The sequence below is a fragment of the Astatotilapia calliptera genome, chromosome 23 (genome assembly GCF_964374335.1).
Source record: "Astatotilapia calliptera chromosome 23, fAstCal68.1, whole genome shotgun sequence".
Lineage (NCBI taxonomy): Eukaryota > Metazoa > Chordata > Actinopteri > Cichliformes > Cichlidae > Astatotilapia > Astatotilapia calliptera.
In genome coordinates, this window is record NC_137443.1 from 7477998 (window position 1) to 7503770 (window position 25773).

Here is a 25773-nt window from a genome sequence, read left to right on the forward strand (position 1 = left end):
ATAAGCTTGTCTTTGTCAGGGCATTAGGTTTGGAGAGGATGAATACTTTAAATGATAAATAGTGGGGGTGAAGGTGGTGGTGTGTGGATTTAGATTAATCTGGGGCCACTGTGTCCCTCTTTTATTGCTGTCTTCTTGACTGTATATGGTTTTTTGTGATCTGTATGTTGCTTATTTGTGTTAAAAGGTAAGCAAAAAAAAAGAGTATCTGAGCTGAACAGAACTGTTTTGGTTTTTTTTTTTTCATCTCTGTATCTCTGTCTTTGTATAAAAAATATTTGGTAGAAATCAGCTAGGGGTATGGACAAATAGCTGTGATCATACAGTTCTACAAGTATGCCCATAAAAAATGAAAATCTTGTCTCATTTAGATCTGGCTGATCTCTTCTTCCAGGTAGTCTGCTTGGGCAGTACTTTTTTAGCAGCATCTTCTTGACACAACTGTAATGCTGTTAAGACTGTTGCTGATATTGGTGTCAGATCAAACAGAAGATTTTAGTGAAACATCATTCAGAAGCATGCTCATCAATTTTTGACATGCACTGGGTTATGTACCGTGAATTGATGCCCAAAGGGTTTACTGTATTGTTATGAGACATCTGACGGAGCATTTTTAACTCAAAGAGTGGCATTACATGCTTCCATTGGCCGCACCAATTGAATCTTCACTCACCAACTGACCTTCTTGCCAAATTTGGCTCCACTCAACTTTCTACTTTTCCCCAAAGTGAAGTCGATTGGTTGCTGTTTCGACACACTGAAGAAGATCCAGCGCACATTACAAATGCACAAGTGCAAGTTGTAAGAAGAGATTTTCAGAACATGTTTACAAAATAGCAGTTGGAAGGAAACTAACTTGAAGGGGTTACTGGCCAAGTTTAAATGAAATGTCTTTTTATTTCTTTAAAGGCAGACAGAGAACTTCACAATCAATAGACAGCCCACAGTCTGCAGGTTTTTATTCCAACTAAAATTTCACTCACTGACAAGTAATCATTATAGTAGAGAAAAAGAGAACAAAGTAAGAGCGTAAAATCACTTGAAGAGGTGACTAAAACTCCCAAACTTGAACTTAATCTTTATTTTACCTTTAGCAAAAGAGTGAAAATGGTCTTATGGACATGTTCGCATGAGATGATTGCTTGGTAGGTGCATGTTGCTGTTTCAAAAAGAAACAAAATGTATAGTTAAACACATTTGACTGAAGGATTGTAGCAACAGTGAAAGGGAGGGTTTACAAAATGGTCAAGGTGATAAGATTTTTATTGGGGATGAGGAGGAGAAATTAATATATCAGAGGGACAACTCAGGTTGAGTAGTTCAGAGACAAAGTTAGCCAGACATGCGGAAAAGAGGTAAACAATTCAAGGAGAAAATTCATGGATCTAGTAAAGGTGGACACGGAGAGGATTGGTGTGACAGAAGAGGATGCTGGGGATAGGGTACGATGAAGGCAGATCATCGACTGTGATAACTCCTAAAGGGAGGAGCCGAAAGAAGAAAAGAGAGAAACAGGTTTTTGACTTTCTTCTTGGTGCTTTTAAGGTGTCCTTTTCATCCTGTGTTCACTAACACAATCTTGCCTTGAAGATATATTAGTGAGAAGATAAGATTTTACCTACATCTCAGCTGCAGGATTTTCTTGTCTGATTGAAGGGAAATGCCTGAGCTGGGGATGAGAGTGATGTATACTTTAGTTAAATGAAGAAGAAAGTGAGGAAGAGAGGATTCTGCTATTAGGTGGAATGTGGTAACTGTGCAAGAGGAAAGGAGGGGGGCAGCGGCAGAGCAAGAGTGAGCCAGGCGGGAGGGGAGGGTGGGGGGCTAGGTTGCTGACTCGGAGCTCTGCTGCGGTGAGCTTTGAGCTAGCGACTCTCTGAGCTTTCTGGCTGCTCATGTGTCTGTACACTGCTGTGGTGCAGACCGTATCGTAGCCACGCTAGCCTCCCTCCAGCACTTTAACAGCTCAGTCAGTCAGCAGCTCCTGTGTATTTCAGCGGCAGCTAGGCTTTACAATCTTTAAGTGTCTCTGTCTCTAGCTGAGGATTTCCTGTCTGTGGAAGGATTTTCTTCTCTCTCTTTCTGACCAAAGCAGAGAGAGGAGGAGAAGGACAGATAGTAAGAGGAGAGGAAAACAGGAGAAGGAAGAGCGACAGTGGGCCGGGAGTGACCTTCGTGGTGTGGTGGCAAAGCAGAGGAGGAGGAACGGGACTAAGCGGAGGATCCATCAGGTGTGTGTCAGCACTTAAAGGGATGAGTAAGAGAGAGTCTGCTCTGTGTTTGAATTTGTATTCGGAGGCTGTGAGTGACTAAGTAGAGAGGATACCTTATATGAGTTAAATAGACTTTATTTCTTTGCAGCAGCATGTTATTTTCATACTGAAATTCAGTGCAAGTGTTCAAGTTAACTAAGAAGTACAAAGCTCAGGAGAGGAGTTGTAAGAGTAGTAGATAAGCATTAAGAGGGAGATTTTCTTCTGTGACATGTTGTAGATGAATACATCCTTACAGAAGTCAGATATAGAGATGCTGATATGAGGAGAGCAGAGGAAATATAAATGGAGAATACTGGAGATGGATGGAACAGGAGAGAGAGGGAGATGTATGTTGTGCCAGCCATTGCTCAGCGAGGATGACAGACGTGTTTGTGTGTGTGTTTTTTCTCACTGGCTTGGACTTGGCTGGCAAGAAAAACGTCTGTATCAGAATATCCATCACTTTGGGCTGGGCGCTGCCTCAAGGTTGCAGGCTAGAGAAGTATGCTCTCACAGATATTTGGGAGCATCTGTGCGTCTTTTAATTAATGTAATTTAGTACTTCTGTACAGTAATATCATAGTATTAGTTATTTTTTGGGGTACTGATATGTAGGAGTGTTCATTATGAAAAGATTAAATGTATTAGAGTATTGTCTCACTACAGGACTTGTTGCCAGATAAAAAGGTACAAAGCTGAAAATATTTTGAGCCGATATCAGATTAGTTGAGCGGAGTGACTGTACCTCAGTCATAAGGTGCAATGCTGCATGATGGATAGCCAAGTGGTGGTGCTTTTTCTCTTTCTGGCTACACCTTCCTTTTATTCATTTTGTCATGTTTGCTCAGCGGCACCTGAGCAGTACAGGATCAGTGCTGCAGAGCCCATGTTGAGAAAACCTCTTCTCCAAGCTCATTTTTAAAAAGTTAAATCACTCATTTTGGACGTTTTTAGCACTAAATTTCTACATTGTACACTCAGCTAGGTGGGGATATCCAAGACAGAATATGCAAGTCATTCGATTGGCTTAGAGCCAGTCGAGTGTATCAGTAATTTCTTTTGTGTCTCTTTTGTGTGTGCATTTGTTTGTTCAACAGCCAAAGCCTGAACTTGAGGCCTAAGGGGACATGTACTGTGGGTGCATGAGGGAGAATGAAAGGCTTGGTCTGCATGCCTTGAGGATGGTCTCATTCAGTATCTGTTATTTCGTTTCCTTTTTCCTTTTTGACAACCCATCATGTCTTTCTTAGGTAACATCTTGACTTTGACCTATTGAGAACTGGCTCAGACGGATCCGTGACTCAGCAGCCGGCACACACTTATCTACTTCCACATATACGTACGCTCTCCTGGGCTTTTGCTAGTCTTGAGGTTATTAAAATTCTGGCTTGCTCCTCTATTTCTATAGCTCAAAATTGGCACAGTGAAAATTGGCGCTGATGTAGAGTGGATATGAGTGGTAATATTACTTTGTGTGAAAAAAAAACAGAGGTCTATTGTGTTGTACTGGCAGCTGTAATATCACATTGTTTGTTGTGCTACATTTTCTGTGTACAAGTGTGTCTGAATGTGCGTACAGGTGCTGTGCAGCTCTCATAACTTTGTACCCTTCGTACAGCAGAACATCATTTGTTAAACCAAGAGAGGAAAAATGTAATTACATTCTCCTTACACTGTCTGCCAACAAAGAGACAGGCTTTTTATATCTTGGATTTTACAAATCTCTTTCAATCATCAAATGGGCCAAATGTACCTAAAACGGTATGCTTTTACTGTATTCATTTGGCATGCAGCATGGCTGTGGGAATGAGAAAGTTATGCGTACACAAATGTGTGTATGTTTGCAGAAGTGTGTTATCCATGTGAAGGCAAAGCTTTTCCTTGATAGGTCCTGACAGAGAATTCCATTTACCACGTAGGCGTTTGCTATATAGACTCTATGGATGAAATTTGCTTTAAAGAACTGTAAATACATGTGAAGGCGCATAAATAAGCAATATAAATGCACATTTTTTTATGGTATTTATGTGTATATATAGGTGACGGCTCTATGAATGCACATATTTATCAAATGTACTGTGTCCTTTTGTGTCCTTTATGTGTTAAGAACCTTGGTCGTGGTAAATGAGGGAAGGGTGAGATGAAAAAAAGAAAGCTTCTCTTCTTCCATCCCTCTCTCTGGTGCTGCTTTGTGCTATCATGGCTGTAATGAAGGCTCATTTATCTCCATCTCAGCACAGTCTCATCATTCACATATGGCCTGCAGTAGCCCTGGATTGAGGATGAGTGTGTATTGCTTAAGGGATGGTCCTTTATGCATGTGTTGTCTGAGGATGGATGCTGGACGGGATGCAGAAACTGACCTGTTGATGTACCTGTTGAGTGGAATGAGTGAAATAGGTCAGATTTGATACGAAAGGGCAAACGTTTTCTGTGTTTGGTCAGCATTGTGAGGGCAAACGCTCAGCGTAGAATTGGATCAATGGACAAGGATTACATCCAGAGGTCAGGTTAAGTAAGCGTCCATTTGAGCTGTAGAGCCACCTCCTCATCCTGGAGCTGAGAGGCAACGAATGGAATAGGCAGATTGGGAGACAGACATACAGAGAAACAGTGGGACGTGTGTAGAGAGATAAAGGCTGAGTAATGTCATCATAGGCCCCATGTCCTCCAGGTCTGATTAAGAGCCTCTCTGAGCATTCCCAGACACTGTGCTGTGATAGGCCAAGGTCACTGCGAATCACTGCACAGTGCTGCAGATTGATGCTTAACTCCGTCAGGAAATGGCACAATCTAATTTGGCCAATGGGCTTCCTCCCTACTTCAGATGAAGAGGACGATTCTCCTCACCCTGGGGCCCTTTGAGGAAGTTTGCGTGTGAATGTCTGCTGGCTTGCAGCCTGTGTGGTTGAGTGATTGTACGTGTGTCTGGGTGCATTCATTCATTCTCTGCGCATTCTATTACTTCTCACCATGTGCAGATCTATATGGATGCATTTCGGTTTAAAAGTACTCCTGTCTATGTGTGTTTATGCCTCTCATACAGTATGTGTGCAACACCACACCTGTCAGCATGTGGTTAAGAAAGGCAAGCAAGTGATTGGCAGGCTATGATATTAGTTTGGGAATAATAAGACTGTGATAACTCAGCAGCGTTTCCCTCCAGAGAGTGACTCCCAGGTAATCACATTGACTCAACACAATCACTGTCTTGCATGGCAGTGCCCAGGACAGGACAAAGCTCTTTTTCATTTCCTCTTATGAATGTCATGGGTCCTGGTGTGCGTGAAGTGTGTTGGTGTGTGTATGGGAGTGATGCAGTTTAATAGCTTATGGTTATGAGTTTAGATTTCTTTTCGATGTATTTTGAAAACTGTAATGTCCCAAGGTAGGTGGCAAAGAGTTTACAGATATTGAAGTTGCATTTAAAAAAGCCTTAAAATAATGCTATACAGTGGTCCCTCGTTTATAGCGGGAGTCACGTTTTAAAAATAACCCCCGATAGGTGAAATCCGTGAAGTAGCCAGCTTTATTTTTTACAATTATTATAGATGTTTTAAGGCTATAAAACCCCTCACTACACACTTTATACACTTTTCTCAGACAGGCATGAACATTTTCACACTTTTCTCTCTTGTTTAAACACCCTCAAAGTTCAAACCTTGGTAGAAAAATAAGTCCAGTATTATACAATGAAACAAAGATCAAACCCTGTTTTCAGGTCCAGAACATGGGAATAGAGCAGCTGAGAGAGTATTCAACATTAATGAATCAATGATATGGAAGTAGAGGAAGCAAAAAGAATGAGTTGAGTAAAGTATGACTTATCTGACTGTTTTGTTTCGCTTAATGCGCCTTATAATCCCAAAAATACAGTAACTTCTGCATGTCCAGATGTCCAACTTTTTGTGAGATGGTTAGCATCTTCCTCTGCCCTTTTGGTGCTATCGCAGGTGCCTTTGATGCTGCAAAACGTTTCGTCGAAATTGTTGTGTTCGTTGGGGACAAAACATATAAACATGCAGTACAGCACTTCAGAAGCAGAATTTTGGCAATTGAAGATTTATGTAAATTTGACAAGCAGAACACATTCTGTACTGTACAGGAGACACAGCATGGAGGAGATTGATTGACAGTGGTCTACAGCCAATCATGACGCAGAACACAATGTGCTGTTAAAAGTATTTATTTTTGTGCATAATTGCACAAAGAAAATCTGCGAAACAGCGAGGCTGCAAAAGGTGAACCGCGTTATAGTGAAGGACCACTGTATATAGATGAAGTGTGGTCTCATTTTCCATATTTTGAGAGGTGCTGGTATTGGTACAAAAAAAGAATACTGCAAATTGTCCAGTTCCAGTCTGCGGCTGGTCCATTCTCTAAATGTAATGCAATAATTGTTTAACCTCGAGTGCTTTGTACATTTCTACTTGTGAGAACTGTTTATAAGTTTGAGAACTTTCTGCTCTGGACTCCTTGAGCCAGCATTGACTTTTAGAAAAGTACTATTGGAGCAGAACAAAACCTGTTAATAGAAAACAGAGGGTTGGCTTCCCTCCGAGACTGACGTTTAGAAATAATGTTGGTGCAGCAATAAATATGCACGCTAATTGTTTTTTTTTTGTTGTTGTTTTTTTAATTTTCAGACTGATCCAAAGGAGTGTGTAAGTGAAATGCATTGCAGTAGAAACGTAAACATCAATTATGGTGTTGGAATATGTTGTGTTAGTTGCGTCAGTGAACACATATACTGTCTTCTTTCTGGAGAGGAGATGTTTACAGTATTGGCAGAGTATACTTCTCTTTATTATAGGAGAATTTTTCTCTTTACATAATAATTAATATAGGGATATTTTTAGTCATTATTTTCACTGTTAATTAACATTTTGATTATTTGTCTTCTTTTTACACAGGTAATTGTGATACGTTTCATTGAATTGCTCATTTTACCTACTGTCTAAAACAAAGCTTCATTGATAGATTACAAGCAGTAAATGTGTACTGTTAACTATTAACTATAACTCTCTCCCTCTCTTTTGAGTTTACACCATATACAAATGATGAAGGCTGCTCTCTTTTTTTTTTTGTCTTAATTACTGATATTTTTCACCAGCTAAACAAATATTGATTAATGTACAGGGTGGGCCATTTATATGGATACACCCTGATAAAATGGGAATGGTTGGTGATATTAAAGTCCTGTTTGTGTCACATTAGTATATGTGAGGGGGCAAACTCCTCAAGATGGGTGGTGACCATGGTGGCCAATTAGAAGTCGGCCATCTTGGATACAACTTTTGTTTTTTCAATAGGAAGAGGGCCATGTGACACATCAAACTTATTGGTAATGTCACAAGAAAAACAATGGTGTGCTTGGCTTCAACGTAACTTTATTCTTTCATGAGTTATTTACAAGTTTCTGACCGCTTATAAAATGTGTTCAATGTGCTGCCCATTGTGTTGGATTGTCAGTGCCACCCTCTTCTCCCACTCTTCACACACTGATAGCAACACCGCAGGAGAAATGCCAGCACAGGCATCCAGTATCCGTAGTTTCAGGTGCTGCACATCTCCTATCTTCACACCATAGACAATTGCCTTCAGATGACCAAAAAGATAAAAGTCTAAGGGGGTCAGATTGGGAGACCTTGGGGGCCATTCAACTGGCCCACGACGACCAATCCACTTTCCAGGAAACTGTTCATCTAGGAATGCTCGGACCTGGCACCCATAATGTGGTGGTGCACCATCTTGCTGGAAAAACTCAGGGAACGTGCCAGCTTCAGTGCATACAGAGGGAAACACATCATCATGTAGCAATTTCAAATATCCAGTGGCCTTGAGGTTTCCATTAATGAAGAATGGACCCACTATCGTTGTACCCCATATACCACACCAAACCATCACTTTTGTTGTTCCAACAGTCTTGGAGGGATCGATCCAATGTGGGTTAGTGTCAGACCAATAGCGGTGGTTTTGTTTGTTAACTTCATCATTCACATAAAAGTTTGACTCATCACTGAATAAAATCTTCTGCGTGACCTGAGGGTCCTGTTCCAATTTTTGTTTTGCCCATTCTGCAAATTCTGTGCGCCGATCTGGGTCGTCCTCGTTGAGATGCTGCAGTAGTTAGAGTTTGTAAGGGTGCCATTTGTGAGTAGCTAATATCCGCCGAAGGGATGTTCGACTAATGCCACTCTCCAGTGACATGTGGCGAGTGCTACGCTGTGGGCTCTTGCTGAATGAAGCTAGGACAGCCACTGATGTTTCTTCATTAGTGACAGTTTTCTTGCGTCCACATTTTGGCAAATCCAACACTGAACCAGTTTCACGAAACTTAGCAAGCAGTTTGCTAACTGTAGCATGGGAGATGGGTGGTCTCATAGGGTGTCTTGCATTGAAATCTTCTGCAATGACCTGGTTACTGCGTTCACCAGATATCAACACGATTTCGATCCGCTCCTCACGTGTTAACCTCTTCGACATGTCAATCAATGGCTGTGAACAAAGAGAAACTTGTAAATAACTCATGATAGAATAAAGTTACGTTGAAACCAAGCACATCATTGTTTTTCTTGTGACATTACCAATAAGTTTGATGTGTCACATGGCCCTCTTCCTATTGAAAAAAACCAAAGTTGTATCCAAGATGGCCGACTTCTAATTGGCCACCATGGTCACCACCCATTTTGAGGAGTTTGCCCCCTCACATATACTAATGTGCCACAAACAGGACTTTAATATCACCAAACATTCCCATGTTATTTCGGTGTATCCATATAAATGGTCCACCCTGTAGATTCATTTTTTCAGTTAAGTCTATGAAATCGGAATCTGAACCCAAGATGATGCCTGTATGTTGTCAGTCCAAGCAGTGAACAATGATTGGTAAACAAATGGTACTCAATCCAAATATAGATTTCTTTTTTAAGGCACCAAACTCTTCTGGTTTGAGCTGGAACCAGTAAATTTCATCATTATTATATTCCTTGAATCATCAGTTGGTAGATTTTTTTTTAGTGCAATGCCCACAAGCGCAAAGGTCAAGAGTATGTTGTTTTTACCTGTTTATTGATCAGTGCTTATGCAAGATGATAAGTACGATGAGTGTGCACTTCTGAGTTCCTGTTTAAAAAAAAAAAAAAAAAAAAAAATTAAATGGAAGAAAAGTAGTGAGGAAAGGTTGTAAGACAAAGGGTATTCTATCAGGAGGTTTAACACAGGAGATACCTCAGTGGTGAAGAGAGAAAGTGGAGGGCGCAGCGGACCAGGGTAACTATATAGCTGAGCTGGCCGATCGATAATACACTCGCTGATCCATAACATATTAATAGGAGGGAATACATTATTACTGTTAAGAGATGTCAGGTGGACAGGGCAAGCGTGCACACACACCTGAATGCTAGGAAATTTGCAGCTGAGCTTGGGTGAGGGACACAACACCGCATCTGGGCACAAAGCCAAAGAAAAACACTCAATCGTCTCCTCCATTTTTTTTTTGTCCTCCCCCGATGTACCTTCTCTGCCCATTTCATTCCCAGTCTTAATATCCTGATTGAAGTGGTCACCTTTGCCTGTTGTCGTTAATGAGCAGCAGGTGTCTGAGTGCAGCTCACTCGACCATGGCCCCAGGAACCAACTCAGAGTTGTGCGTCTTCTTTATCAGCCTGGAAAAAGGAAGAGACTGCAGTCCAAAGCAGTTTAATGGGTTTTCATTACTGCTTATAAGGAAGAGTAGAAATATAAGAGAGGAAGGTGCAGGGCAGCATTAGGTGTGTCATTCAAAATGTGACGGTCGGGTGGTTTTCACAGTGTTACTGCATTATCTTACTGTGTTTTCACCTTGTTTACTGAGCATTGTCGCATTAAATCCAGTATATGCTAGAGTTGCAGAGCTTTAGCTACATTTCAGATCCACACGAGAATAGACATCAGCAGTGTGCTTTTGCATGTATGAATGTGTGCGTATGTGTTTGCACAGTTATGTGTAGTCAGACTTGTTCTGTACTTTGCATTTCGTGCTGTCTGCGATGCCATGTCTGACAGCACCGTTCGGGCTGTGTGAGTTGTCCTTTGCAATTCAATGCAATGTAGTGCAGCAGATTGTGTGCTTTGAATACACAACTATAACCACTGGGTTTGACAGTGAAGGTGAAAAGACCAAATAGGTATGTTGGGAGTATAATGATCAGAATGTCTCCAAAATCCTTTCCTTTACGCCCTCTTATTTCTGCCCTAATGCTGAAAATAACACTGCAGTGTCTTACCATTCTATTTTTGCCAATACTGGAATGAACAGCCCTGTAGGTGTAATAGAGTCACAATTAACTACATATTCCATAAAAACAAAATATTTGTGAGAAATGTAGCTATAGACATGCACATATGTCCCTCTTAAATGATGAAACTCACTTCGCTGGTCACTGCTCTCTCCACATGACTATATGCAAAACAGTATATATGTAGTTACTAGAAACATTACTTAACTTTGTGGCTGTGTGATGAACAGAGCTTTAAATTTTCCATCCAATAACCTTATTTTACATACTTATTCTGAGTCATTATGTTATGTTGCTGAAAATACATTCGAGATTCTGCATATTCATAAGCAGATATCTGTTTACAGACTTTAGGTGCTATTAAATCATTGCCATCTGTAAATCATAAATGTGTCATACTGGGTCAGTAAAACCTACTGTGTTGGGGGTTTAAACATGCTATTTTTATGTTTACAGCTAAAAATAGCACAGGTTCATCACCATCTTTGGTCCCTTTGGGTTTTTCTTTTTCTAGTAAGTGTGCGAGGGTGAGGAGAGAGATGGAAAGTGTATGTTTGTGTCCAGCTTCAACTTTATATATTTATCTCTGAGCCACGGCTTAGCTTTAACTGGTACGGAAGGAAAAAAGATGGTGGACAGTTGGACAGTGAGGTGGATGAGGCAGAGCACATGCACAGGACTGATGCCAAGAGTCTGCCTCAAGGTTCATATCTCTGAAAAGCATAGATGTAGTAGGTCAAAATTCAATACAATAGTGCACGCATTGGAAGAATGATGTGAGTGTGTGTTAGAGGCAAACATAGTTTCACCGCTGATGTGAGAAAAGCAGATTGATGTACGTTCCTTTTCTCTTTTTTGTGTTGGTTCCTGTCTCTCCTCCTCCTCCTTCCCTCCCTCGCTGTTCCTTCCTCTCTTTCTGCGGTGTGAGCGTGGCGAGGCCAGATGAGTTGCTATGTCAGAGGGAATGCAGCAGTGAGGGAGGTGAAGCTTTATTTCTCTCTGAAAGGTGTATTTTTCTCTTGTCAACAGGCATGGCTGCATCCTTGACTCCCCCTCCCAATCTCCATCTTTTCCCTTATATTTCTTTCTTTCTGGCTTCGCTTCTCTCTCCCTCCCTCCCTCTCTCTCTCTCTTCCAGCCTCCTATCTGGAGCTGTACAGAGGACAGATTGAGGGTATTATTTTTCTGCGACTGAATTTTTCTGCCATGCAGTGATACTGAAGGTCCCACTCTGCTCCTGTGTCCAAGATAAATCAAAAACATTTTTCTACAGCTGCAATCAATGCCCTAGCCGCTTTTCAACCGCTTTGCCTTTTCCCCATCTCCGATACGTTTGCAGACATGTGCACACTCTTAAGACACACATCCACTCTCTTCTGTGTTTCTTCCTGAGGCGGTGGTTCTCTCTTGAACGCTGACATCAGATAGCCTCCCTGCAGCAGTCCACTCCTCTGGGAGGGATTTGCATCGTATTTGCATCTCATTACAGATTTAATAGAGCAAACTGTGCTCCTTCCTGAGTGAAAATGATGAGAGGGGAAGTAGAAAGGTGAAGATAGCTGGGGAGAGTCAGCCTACTGGTGACTGTCAGTGCCTCCGAGCAGATGTTACTGTATATCCCCTGTCTCACACCCAGCTGATGTAGCTCTGCAATTAACCATATCCTTAAAAAAATAAAGAAAATCGAATTATTTATTCTCTCACAAACACTTTCTCGTAAGCCAAAGACAATCTGGGATCAAAAGCTTTTAATAAAAGTCATTAAAAGTTAAAACCTCTGATGAATTATAATTGAAGCCAATGCAGATGTACTGAAAGCTGCTACTTGAAGCTGTATCCAGAGGTTTCCATGTTGTTCAGCAAATATATTTAGATAGATAGATAGTAGGGGTGCAACAATACTCGTATCGGTATTGAACCGTTCGATACAGTGCTTTCGGTTCGGTACGCATATGTATTGAACAATACAAAATTTTTAATTTATTTTATCAACTTTCTGACGATGCTGTCTGTGTTGAGAGCTCAGTGGATCTGCGTTCGACTACTCCGCCTAGGCTGCACTGTCGAGCGCTCGTTGCAACATAGCAAATGCCTCAACGCGAAATTGAACCTCCCCCACCCTCATTCAGATCTGGCGTTTGGAACTATTTTGGTTTTCATGTGAAGTATGACCCTGATGGTAAGCGCGTCATGGACAAAAGTAAAACAGTATGTTGGATGTGCCACGCAATGCTCAATTACATTGGTGGGAACTAGTGCGTTAGTGCAGTTAGCTTGTTAACGTGCTGACGCCGTCCAGCCCCACGCACGGGGCGATCCGCGGTAACTCGTTAACGGAGATTTGCCACATTATGGCGTTAATGTCATTTTACCCGACTTTACCCGAGTCATTTAGACAGCCGTTAGCACATGATTCTCCTTATGGGAACCTGATATGTTTAATATGCTGCTGAGAATATAGCCCAGAAGAAGCGTATAGTATAGCTTTTATTTTGGAAAGAGCCATTTCTCTGTAATAAACTCTGTTTTCCAAAGATGAGTGATTTCTTGATCAGATAGATTTTTTTTAATTTTTTTTATTATTATGTTGTTTCAGCAACATTACATTTAAAAACTGTACTTTTGAGTTAAAATATATATTTATAATTTTAATAAATGACAAATTAAAAAGGCATGAATATTTTTTTGTATCGAAAAAATATCGAACCGTGTGTACTTTGTGTTTCGTTGTTTTGGTGAATAAAGTTCTAAAATGAATGCATTAATATGAGGACAGTAAAGTGCATGCTTTAAAATTCACAATTCAGAAGCCAATGTGAGGTGTCACAGTGGTTTCATCCCTCTTTAAATATAGGTTTGTACCTGTAATTAACCTATATTTCATGGTACCTGTGAAAATGTGAATATTCTTGGTTGGGAATATGTGTCTATACAACAGTACACCGCAGTAGGTTGTCGGTATCATTATTAAACCACATGTACTTTAAACACTTGATTTTTCACACAAAATAAGAGAAAACTTGTCGTGTAAAGATTCTGCTTGAAGTCCCTGTGCTTGTTTGCTTCATAAAGTTGGAGAAATTGATGAATGAAGCAACATCACCTGGTTGACAGACTGAGACTACTCAAATGACAAGCAGTGTGAATAGACAATGAGGCTCGTGCACTGTAAATATTCTGAAGTGAAACGGATGAGGATGGAGTAGAGAGCACGGGGGGATTTATTGGAAAGAGTAAAATTGTTAAACAGCAGACAGTTTGACTAAAGCAGGAAAAGCACAGGTAGAATTATTGAATTACATTGATTGGTGCATTCCTTTTAGCTGAGGTAGTTTCAGGAGTAGATAAAGCCGATAAACTTGTGGGAAATATATCTGCACTTGTGTACATTTGTGTTGCATATAGGAAGAAATCTAAAATGTCAACAGCAACTTTTATTTTAATTACAAATTCAACAAGAATAATGCTTAACGCGAGGTTGCATTAGATTAGGAGCATGGCCTTGTACGATATCAGGAGCTGTACTGTATTGATCTCTGTAGAGAATGTCCTTGCACCATACTTAGACACTTCAGTGGGAAAGCTGTTTCCTGACAAAGGAGCAAGAAGGGAGGATTAAAAAGAAGAAGGCTTTTCTACACACTAATTGTAGTTCTTAGTATTTGGTTTTCTACTTCACAAAAACATTTTCACATGCAGTTAATAAGGCAGAAAATATGATTTGTTTATGTAAATTCCTATCAGTCAGCGTGTGACAATCCTGAGATAAACCCTGCCGCATCACTCAGACTTTTTTTAATTACCTTATTGTGCTGTCTTTCCTCAGCAGCAGACTCCTGGAAGGAAGAGGCTTTTTCAATTAGGAATTCCTCCCCATCTGAGCTCCAGTTCCTGCCACACGCTTTGTTATTGTGTGTGTGCAAATTATTTGGTAACCTTTCTAATTTCACACTTGTTAGGTTTCCATGTAAAAGGCAACATTTTAGAAAGAAGCCCTCAGGATGGGTGAATGTCATTAGTAATTGTGTGTGTGTGTGTGTGTGTGTGTGTGTGTGTGTGTGTGTGTGTGTGTGTGTGTGTGTGTGTGTGTGTGTGTGTGTGTAAGTGTGGGCGATCATAGTATGCAGATTAGTGAAGTGAGTAAAATCAGGGGCAGGCTTGAGTTTTCCAACCACCTTTTCACAAACACATTTGGAAACACAGATGGAGATGCACAGAAAGCATGCCCATGCCGTTGCTTGCATTCCTGCAAAGAAATGAGGTGATCAGCTGTTTGCTGTTGTTCGTGATCTCAGACCTCCGCAGACATAATCTGCTGTGTGTGCTTCATGATGATGATTGTGCTCTCTTTCTGTCTGTTCCTCTCTCTCTCTAATTTATGTGTTGTTGTTGGAGCCGGTGCTGATAGGCCCAGAGATGGCATTTAGCTAAAGAGCAGAGAGGCTGTTAGCTTCTCCATTCATCTAATCAATCTCACTAATGAAACCACTGTCCTCTCCACAGCCTCTCTCTTCTCTCATCCTGCCCTCTACCCTCTCATCATTGCCTCACCTTGTGCTTTTATGCTTTTTACTTTCTAACTTTTACATTCTGATGGCACTCTGGTACCCATTATTGTTTTGTTTCCTTCCTTACCTCCTTCCATCCTCACTTCCTTTGTTCAGCTGTCCTAGATTTACCAGCAGTGGAATCATTCCCAGTGAGGCAGCTTTTTCTGGTGTTTGCTTCCTCCATTTCAGCAAACCCTTGTCTCCTCCTCCCTCCCCCAGCAGAGTAGATAGATGGTGGATTGACCCAGTTAGGGTGAGAATGAAAGGAGGAGGGTATATGTGCCAAGGTGTATAGATCTGTGTACTTTACTATGGCGTGTGTGTTCTCCCACATGTGCACACAGCAGTCCACATGCCTACAGGACCAGATTAACTTGTTAGGAGGTGGCTCTGGGTGAAAATTGACTGGTGTCCCCTATTGTGTTAATTTCATAAAATGACACTTTAATTAGGTATGTGTACTATGTACACTCAGGGCCCTTAAAAAGAGAAAGGCATAAAATTACCAACACTGCATGGGCCACTTGAATTGATGTAATTGACTGGTAATTTTTGTGCAGTTATTTAAATTACCCAAAGCTAATAAACATCAAGTAAATTTGGGTCTTTTGGAGCCCTTGGTGGTCTGGGGCCTATGGATTGCTGCCCACTTTGCCTGGTTGATGGTGTTTCATTATTTCTCTTCTGGTGTACTTACTATAGATCCATGTAATGATGCCCAGTGAGATCATTTTGCATTTGAATGTAGTGGATGAGGTAAAGGCAAAAACACCACAGTATAATATGTTAACGGAGTCTAGATCACATCTCAAACAATTAGCTGAGTAACTGATTAGTTGAACCATTGTGTGCGTGCGCACTGCCCTCTTTCCACTCCCTGCAGGCATAGTGGCTGTGCCAGCAGTTTGCTACTGTTACGGTGTGTGGAGACAGACCGTGCGGAGGTGTGTGTTGTGGGTCCAGGTGCGAACACAGGTGAGGAGACGGGAGTGTACTTAAACTGAAAGCGAGCCTTTATTTGGGCTGATACAGAGGGGAGTAGACAAAACGTAACAGGGACAGAGACCGTAACTAACCAGAAAGCTAAACTGGAAAAACACTAACATGACTGACAGGAATAACTATGATCACTGTGAACAGAATGCTGTGCAGATGCATGAAAAACAACATAAACCAAATGGCTAACAAGAACTGCACAGAATCCTGAAAAACACTTAAGTTGACCAGAGGGGAGGTACACAGACGACACGAATACCCACAGGGATGATCGGGGGAAAGTGGAAACACATGAAGAAGAACAGCTGACACACGTGAACCTAATGACAGGACAGGGGCAGTGAAACTAAATACAATGAACAAAGAACACCAGACTCTTCCAAAAATAAAACAAGAAACATGGAGACATAGACATGACACGAACTTGACAACAAGGACCACGCAGACATGAAACACGACAGGTAGACAATACGGGGGGAGATGACAGAAACAACTAAAAAACAAAGGACTAAACTGCAACCTAGAAATTAACTAGATGAGCTAAACTAGAACACAAATGAATACAAAAGATACATAAAAAAACTCAAACACGACCCAGTACCGTGACAGCTGCAGCTTTCACTGTGACAAGACATGGCTGAAAATCGAAGAGCCTTGTGAATGAGGCAGACAAATGAAGTGAAATATAGAATTATGTCGTTTGCAGAGCTGACAGTGAGGACAATCCATGGACATTACAAAGCCTGTCTGTAAGAATGGAGACACAAACAGCTACACTCACCAGCCACTTTATTAGGTACACCTGTTCAGTTGCTCGTTAGCACAAGTATCTAATAAACCAATCATATCTGATATGATAGCGCCTTAATGCATCTAGTTGAATTAGACGAACAATTCAGATCAAAATTGGGAAGATGGATGATTTATTTGAATGTGGCCTGGTTGGTTGTGTCAGATGGGCTGGTCTGAGTGTTTCAGAAACTAGTAATCTGCTGGGATCATCCCTCACAACCATCTCTAGGGTTTGCATAGAATTGTCACAAAAAGACAAAAATATCCAGTGTGCTGTAATTTGCTGGGAAAAATGCTGTGTCAGTGGAAGACGTCAGAGGACAATGGCCAAGTGTTAAAACCAAGGTAAGCACAAGTGCATCTCTAAGTGCACAACTCACTGAAAACTGAGTTGTGCACTCATCTCAAACTGGTTTGAGGTCACTTTACTTAAATAACTTCCACAATCACCAGATTGTATTCAGTCAGTTAGGTCCAGATAAAAATTCAGACTAAAAATAAATAAATTTAACAAACCTCCTTTGGGATGTGGTGGAATACGAGAGGGCTGAATATGTGATGCTGTCATGTCAATGCAGACCACATTCTTTGAGAAATCTTTCCAGCACCTTGTTGAAACTGTGCTACAAGGACTTAAGACAGTTCTGAAAGCACAGGGGCTCCAACCCAGTATTAGCAAGATATAGCAAATAAAGTGACTGATGAGTGTATAAAGTAATATTTACATTATCCCTTTAAAGACAAATCAATTGTGTATTAGAGTTATTGAGACAGTGTGGTGTTCAGAGTAGTGTTTGCAATGCAATGCAACGCTTAATGTTATGTTATTGTTTTATAGTGTGACACTCTGACTATTGGAGAGCAAATTTAAAGCATTAGTTGACTGGAAAATATTTGGTTTTAGCCTTGGACTGTGTAGGGCCTTCAGGTCTTCAGGTTAAGATATTCTGATGTCAGTGTACTGCAAAAATTAAAGAAAGCAAGGCTAAGGTTAGGAGCTGGAAGCAACATTGAATGCTATTGCAAAGGAACAGTGACCTTTTCTGGAGTAAGGTATTCCTCATATTTTTTCTTTGAAAGTTATAAAATGCCTCTTTGTTAAAGAAGAAGACATTGCCCTTGGGCTTCCTGTTTCTTTTCCGCCCCAGTGAAATCTGTTTTTCGGTCTGTATATGTATGTGACTACATGCGTATATATTACTGCTTATATGTGTGAGTACTTAGCCTTGGGGTATTCACATGTGCTGGACAGAGACCCTACAGAGAGCCTTTGTGCAGAAGTCTTCCCTGCAGCAAGGTTGCCTTTTCCCTCTCTCCCCTCCCTTTCTCCATTTATCCCCTGCTCTTCTCCTCCTTCCACCACTGTTTGTCAGTCCATATCTGTGAAACATCCATTCATAGTATTCATTTGAGCGACTCACTCTCACACAGATACACACACTTAATTATATATTCTGTTTTCTGGATTGTTACCGGAACCATAACTGCTGCTTGTCAGATCCTAACCTTCACCAGACCTTAACCTAAACGTTCTTTTACACTGACCAAGCCCAAGTCTTATATATTTAATAATTTACATTATAGTAAAGAAAGCGCATACGACATGAATTAATATTTTGAAGGTATGTCAGTGGTTATAAGTTCAAAGTGGAGTGCACACCGGTGATAGCGAATGCACATATACATGCGCCTTTATGCTTGGACGCGTGTGACTGTGACTTTGTGTATGTCACCTGGGTAATGGCAATGATTGTAATGTATAGATATGCTGACTTTTATTAGAGGTCGAAATATATCCTTCACAGTGAATTGCACAGACACACACTCATGTTCACACACAAAAACACGCAACCTTATACATTTAAAAGCTGAAAACCTTTCACTATTTTGTATATATTGTATCCGTGTTACATACTGTTTATAAGACTATAGAAGACACAAAACATTATTCATTTTGAATAGCACAATCACACAGATGCACAAAGGGACATTTTGTCCTTGTAATGCTTTGATGTACATCCAACCACTGCATTTTCAGGCACTCTGCGTGTGTCAGTGTGTGTGCATGTATGTGTGTGTGTGTGTGTGTAAACTGCAGGACAGCGATACCGTAATTCCCCTGCTGTCCCACTGTGAACAGAGGAGCCACGCTGCCACAGTTTTACCTTTTCAGTCTTTAATACATGCGTAGTTTTCACACTCTCACTCACATGCCAGTGTAAAGACACACACACTTCAGCTGGATGCACATCAATCATAGCTCCAGGCTCACCTGTCGTTGTCTTTTTTGTGTTTTATACAAACATTCTTCTCGTGGTCCACAGAGTAAAGACCCCAATCAGGATTTACATTCACAGCATTGCACCTTTTTGCTCCCATCCACTTGGGAGGAAAAAAAACACAACCCTTGGCGAAAAGCATAGCTTACAATGGTTTTCATTTTTGCAATTATGGCAAAAAAGGAAGCGATGAAATAGAGAAACAAAAATGAGTTCTTTGTGGAGAAGTTAAACTGATTTGTGAATGTGATGAAGGAGGAAAAGAACAGACGAGAAAGACGTAAAGAGCAGGAATGCGAAATTAGGACAATCATGGCAGAAGGAGGGACAGGTGAGGTGTGTGTGTGTGTGTGTGTTTGAGAGAGAGAGATGAGCCTGCATAAACAAGCACAGTGCTGAATGCTGATCAGGGACAATAAAACCTCCATTAAAGATTTATTCTGGAGAGACAGAAGTAGGGAGGGCCAGATGATAGAGAGAGGAAGACGTAAGGTAGAAAGCAGGGACGAGTGAGAGAGAGAGCACTCAGGTTTGTGTCACAGAGTGGATTATACCAAAGACACCTCTCTCCACCCATCACTGCGAGACACACACGTGCACACATACACACATATAGGTGCTCAGACTCTGTGCATTTTAATAGCCCTGTCACCTCCAGCTATAATACCAGACAATAGCTTTTTGAACAGACACTCGTCTTCAGAAGTGTCTTTCGTGCTTCCTGACAGGCTCAAGCAAGAGCTAACTGGCTAGATAACCACAATTATAGATCCCATCTGTGTAGTCGCAGAGCTACAGCAAACCTTAGCACAACAAGCCCGAGGCCACTCTGTCAAAATGTCACCTGGACCAGGCTGCGCTCCAGGCGAGACACCCGGGCACTTTTTAGTTAATATCTACAATAGGATTGTGGGGAGACGGGGAGGAGAAATGAAATGACATGGAGAAAATGTAACCTAATTCACCCCCCCCCCCCCCCTTCTCCAATGAAGTGTGCTGTCAGCTTTATCTCAGTGCTCCAATCCCATACCCCCCTCCCCTACAAGCCCCTTCTTTCATCCACTTTGAGATGATTGAGATTCAGAGTTGATGCTGATGACATTTGAGCAGGTACTTTACTGTTCCACTCACTAGTGACTGACTGGTCGATTTACAGTGGGGGTGAAATGCCAAATGTATGGAAAGAGGGGGGAGGAAGACAAGCTTGATGGGAAGAAGATGGATTTGGAAATAGAGAATGTGACTTAGAAGAGAAGAGGACAGAGATAGGGGGACAAAGAAGGATATTGGGGGGGTAGATGAGCTTGACGAAAGCATAATCGATGGAGAGAAAACGGGAGTTGAGAATGTATGTAAATGGAAAATTTTGAGGGGGAAGAAAGAGAAGAAATCACTATGACTAGACATGAGGAGGAATGAAATGGTGTGGGAGATATGAGAAGGATTAAAGGGCACAAAAAGGCCAGTTGGGATAGTAGAGGGCAGAGAGTGGGCTATTTACTCTAAAATCAACTTGAACTCAGAGGCGTGCATTTTAATAAAGAGGAGCAACAGAATCAATAGGAAGATCTCCATGTAGGCGTCGAGGATTGGTGTGTTCTCGTGTGTGCATGCACGAGCGTGCCTGACAATGTGATTATCAGTGTGTTTGAGAACACTGTGACAAGGATAATTATGTTTGATTAGTAAAGACCCCAGTGAGGGTTTGCATTATCAGGCACTGTGCTCCTTTGGTATTTTTCTAAGCCTCGATGGTGAGCTGCCACCACCCCTGTGTGTTTTTCTAATAGCCCAGTCTTATTACTTTTCTGTTGGACTTGTTAAAGTAGACGTTCTACATTGTAATGAGAGTATTTCAGTTTTTGTTTGTGCATCATAGAAGAGGCTTTCACACCAACCTCCTTAAATTATACCAGAACTTGAAATAAAAAAGCAGAGTTGAGGCTGTACTGATTTGAAGTTGTCAGCACTGATAATTGTTGTCCTGCACTTATTAAGACAAGAGACTATTTTTGTAACATGGAGCATAAAACTATGATGATGCTTGGGGAAAAGAATAGCTTGGTGGGGGGAGTTTAAAATGGCAAAATACCTCAGCATTTTCCTTCTTTGTTTTTTACTTTCTGATCACGCTCCTTTTTCTCAGTCTTTGTGTGGGCCTGTTTGTTTCTTCCTAAGCATTTCTATCTGTGTTTGGAAGGTTTTGCAGGTAATTAACAATGTGATCCCCATCTAGTGTGATCACGTCTGAAGTCGAGCCAGTGCCTGCTATCCAAATGAGCCTCTTGATGGCAGCCAACACCTCCAGCCGTGTGCATGTGTTTGTTGGTGAATGTGAGTGTATAATAGATCAACTGTCCTCATGACACAAATGAGACCCTGGCCCATTTTCACTTCTCGTTTAGAGAGTTTAGAAATGTCTCACTTACTGTCACAGACACACATACTTTCACACATACACAAATGTCCAGGTTTTCATGCTTAATTTACAGATTGAGGTTCTTTAATATGTTCTTTAATTTATACATACACACATACTTCGACTTAGAGCTTTTTATTATCATTGTGCAGTTTTTTGCACAGCGAAATTGGGTAGCTGAACCACAAAGGTGCTAAAGTAAGAAGAAGAGAAACCAATATACAACGAAGGCGGAAAATAAATAAATAATTAAATAAATAGAACAAAATAAAAAACAGTGTATATGTATACATATGTGAGTGGAACTATATACATGGTGTATGTGTAGGAAACATTGAAACAGACTGGGACCAAAATAATTGCACATGAGCCAAAAATATTGCACAGAACATGGAAAGACTGAGATATTGCACATAGATGATCAACAGCAGTGTCAGGGTGGATGTGTTGGGGAAGTCTTTACACACCCTTAGTTTGCATTAAGAGTTCTGACAGCCCACGAGAAGAAGCTGTTCTGCATACACGTGCACACACACACTCTAACACCCATATAAACACTGAGTTGCACATTAATTATTTTAGGTGGTCTGAGTAGTCATCAGTCATCTAGTGTAGCCCCAACCTCTCCATAAATGGAAATCTAATGTCTGATGGCGCATACTGCACACATGGTACGCACAGACAACTAAACTAAACTAAAAGCTCACATAACACACAGAAATGCTTATATGCTTGTAAATTAGCATGAGTAAGTGTCTTTCAGTTGCCATCTGTAAGTTGGGAGAATCACAATCCCTTATGATCTTTCACCAAATGACTGTGGCTTAGCAGCTGTTTTCGTGCCACTCTGTGTATATTTTGTTTTTATATAACCCCAGCTCATCACAGTGATTATCTGCAGAAAACGAATTCAGCATTTCTTGATAAAATTATATTATATACTGTATATTTCCTAATTTAAGCTTCCAGTCTAGATTGTGTTTGCCTGAAGTAAATTCACTTGCTGTTATATAAAATTAAATTAGGTGCTGACCCAGTTTGAGTAGCTTTTTCAAGCAAATTATTTTTTTTTTTAAAACTTGCATACTAAATGCAATTTAGAACCATGCCCATTAACTGCATTGGGCAACCAGCAATTAAGCTTTAAGGAAGAATTTACAGCAAAATTAAATTTACATATTATTTCCCATGGCATGTACCGCTGTTTGTCCACCTGTTTCAGTTTGAAGCACTTTCCTTTTACATTAAAAAAAAATCAATCTTGTTGAGAACATGGAAACTCCACACTGAGATGCCCCAGCAAGTGCTGGATTCGATCCCCGGACCTCCTTGCTGTGAGGTGACAGTGCCAACCACAGCACCGCTTTGACGTCCATTTGTAAAGCCAATATCTCCATACCAGGCTATAGCAAACGAATCTAGATAGATGAATAGCATTACCTACCAGTAGAAGAAATATGTAAATTAAATCCTTCAGTGAACTGTCCCTTTAAGGCAAGGTAAAGCTGGATTAGAGACTTTGAGTTACTTAGGAAACACTGCGCTGAGATTGTCACCCCATGAGGCTGGAGCTGTCCGTGGTGCTGAATCACTCAGGCTGTACTATACTTGTGTGCTGCATTATTCTGAATACTGCAGGTTATTTGGTGGTAATGGATAATATTCACAGATGTGTTGATGCAGTGTAAAACCAGTTTTGTTTTTCTATATTTTCGGCTCAGTAGATCATCTGTTGTATATCTTCTGTGTGACTTTGAACTACCACCTTCCAAAGTTACCCCCTGCTGGCAGACTTCATGTCAGACTTTGGCTTTCACACAAATATATATTTCAGTCCTGCTGAGAACGTTCCTAACTTGCTCGCACGTATCCTATATGTCTACTATAACCTACTTTCTTTCTTGTCTGTACTGTTTCCTGAATGCACATATTTCATCCTATGGCCTTTGTTCCACTTTCTTTTCATTTCTTTCATTACTTCTCTCTCTCTCTTTGGGGTTACTATAAGTGTCTCGAAGAAGTGATTTCATTATTGCCGACTACTTTTAACCAAGGTTTAATGAAAAGATGAGGACATTAGTATGTCCCCTAGCCCCTTGCTTGAACATCCACTCTGTCTTTTCCTCTCCCCTCTCTAATTCTGTTGATGGGGTGGGGCAGATGAATGTGTTGCCCTCACTCCAGCTTGCCAATAGCAGCCTGTGAACTGTTTGAGCTTATGACTTATTGTATGTGTGGGTCTTATCTTAGTTATTAGTTTATCTCCATGACTATCTGGGGTTTCATAGCTCTACTGCCTTTCGCTATCAACCCTCCACATATTAATCCATTTACTCCCTGTTCACCAGCTTTATCTTACTGAAGCCCACAGATAGTCTAAAGGCCATAGATAAGTCTGACATGCTCGTCTCCTTTCACACTAATTGAATTGACATCAGTTGCGCTGCATCACAATCAGACTCAACCCCTTGTGATATTTGACTTTTTTTGCTGTTGTTTTTTTTTAATTTCACTACCAGTCAGCCAGTGGTTCTGTATGCAGATTGCACTGCTTACTTCAACCATGATTGACAGAGAGAGTAAATTGTGCTTGTATTTGTGTGACACACTGAGTGGTGCTGATGTGTAGTGGGCGAGCCCTCCTGAGCAGGGAAATCGGCTTATTTCCAACAGCCTCTAAAAGCACCTCAGAGGTGCGTTAATGAAACAGCATGAAAGGGGGATGAACATTACTCTAATCCTAATTTTTGTCTGCTGCTGCCCTCCACCCTCACCCAGCCTCCCCCATCCTGCTAGTTTCTTTGTGTCTCTCATTTCCTCTTTGACTTGGTCAGTAATCAAGCTCATACGAGCAACATTTTTCTAGAAATACACATTTTTACTGTCTAGTGGACCAGTGGTTTGGAAATGTTAATGAGTTATTCTCCACACAGCTTTTGCTGGATGTCTGTAGTAAGCTGTGATTCTGGCTGCGTGCCCCGGTATTGTGACCAGGGTATTAGACAGTATTTGGAGACATTATACTCTGGCATTTTTTTGTACAGCCTGGAGGTATACTCAGATATATTTTTGCCTGGTGTCAGCCATAAAACCAATACCATCTCTGCCCTGTTGCTTCTCACCCTTTACTGGAATTTTACCCATTTATAAACAGGCAGAAAAATTGGTGTACTGTCGATAAGCAAATACATAAATAACAGAAATGGTGTATGTGTGAGAGAAGGGGGAGAGGTTATTTTGCCTCTCTTTTTTCTCTCAGACATTTACTATTTCTGATGAAGATGAAGCTGTGGGGGTTGAGCCATGGTGTTGCTTTGTGAGCTTTGGGGTAGGCTTAAATTTAATGGCTGGACTGGGGCTAAATGAGCTGAATTAATAGGGTCTGCTCTGAACACTTACATGCCTGCTAAACATACATTTGTGTGCATGCGTGTGGGTGTATGTGTGTGTCATTATTAATTGGGTCATCTTTCAACCATTTCATGCCCTCTAAGCCTAGAGTGTATGTGGGTTTGTAGGCTACAATATTTAATGTATTATTTCAGAAATATGTTTCTACTTTATTTACAGCATTGTTGTTTTTTAATTGATATTTTTGTTATTACTTTTAACATCCCGACACTTTGATGTTAGTGTTCTGAATTAATTTGTAAAGTATTTTCTTTTTGTCTCCCCCTGTGCACTCTTTACTTATCAGAGTTTTTGCAGACAGAAGCAGAATATCAATCATGGCTTTCACATATGTACCCCCCTGGTGATAGTGTGTGTGCGCACCAAGCTAAATGTTGGCTTAGAATTAAAGGGTCATTCCCTAGTGTATTCACTGAATCACTCGGGTGCAGGATCACTACAAGCAGATTCTGCTCCACATCCCCCAACTGCATCCTTCCTTCCCTTGTTCCTCTCTCTGCTCCAGCTCATTAACCCCCAAGTTTTTCCATCTACAGAGTCTTTCCTTCTCCACAAATGGGTATCAGCTTCCATCTCTCATCTGTCATCAATAATTCTTCTTCCCTTCCCCCTGCTCTGGATTGGAATGGTTCAGTCTGCGGCAACCTCAGCAGGGGTCTGACTCCCCACAAATAAGGCCAGCCATTTTGACATGAAAGGATACAGCTTCGGAAGAACAAAGATTTGTGTGCCTGAGTGTGCATACATGCATGTGTGTGTGTATATACACGTGTACATGTGATTTATACACTT

General features: G+C 41.0%; 1 protein-coding gene across 2 annotated transcripts in view; it reads left to right on the top strand.

Moving 5' to 3' along the window:
- dab1a (DAB adaptor protein 1a) overlaps positions 1-25773 on the top strand; it is a 255652-nt gene that overhangs the window by 30975 nt on the left and 198904 nt on the right. The window contains exon 1 of one of the 2 annotated variants that reach the window (XM_026158482.2): positions 2117-2231. The exons of the other annotated variant lie outside the window; for it this stretch is intronic. The gene's annotated coding sequence lies outside the window, so the exon portion shown is untranslated. Of the gene's footprint in view, positions 1-2116; positions 2232-25773 lie in introns of those variants that run through there. 2 annotated transcript variants of the gene reach the window in all.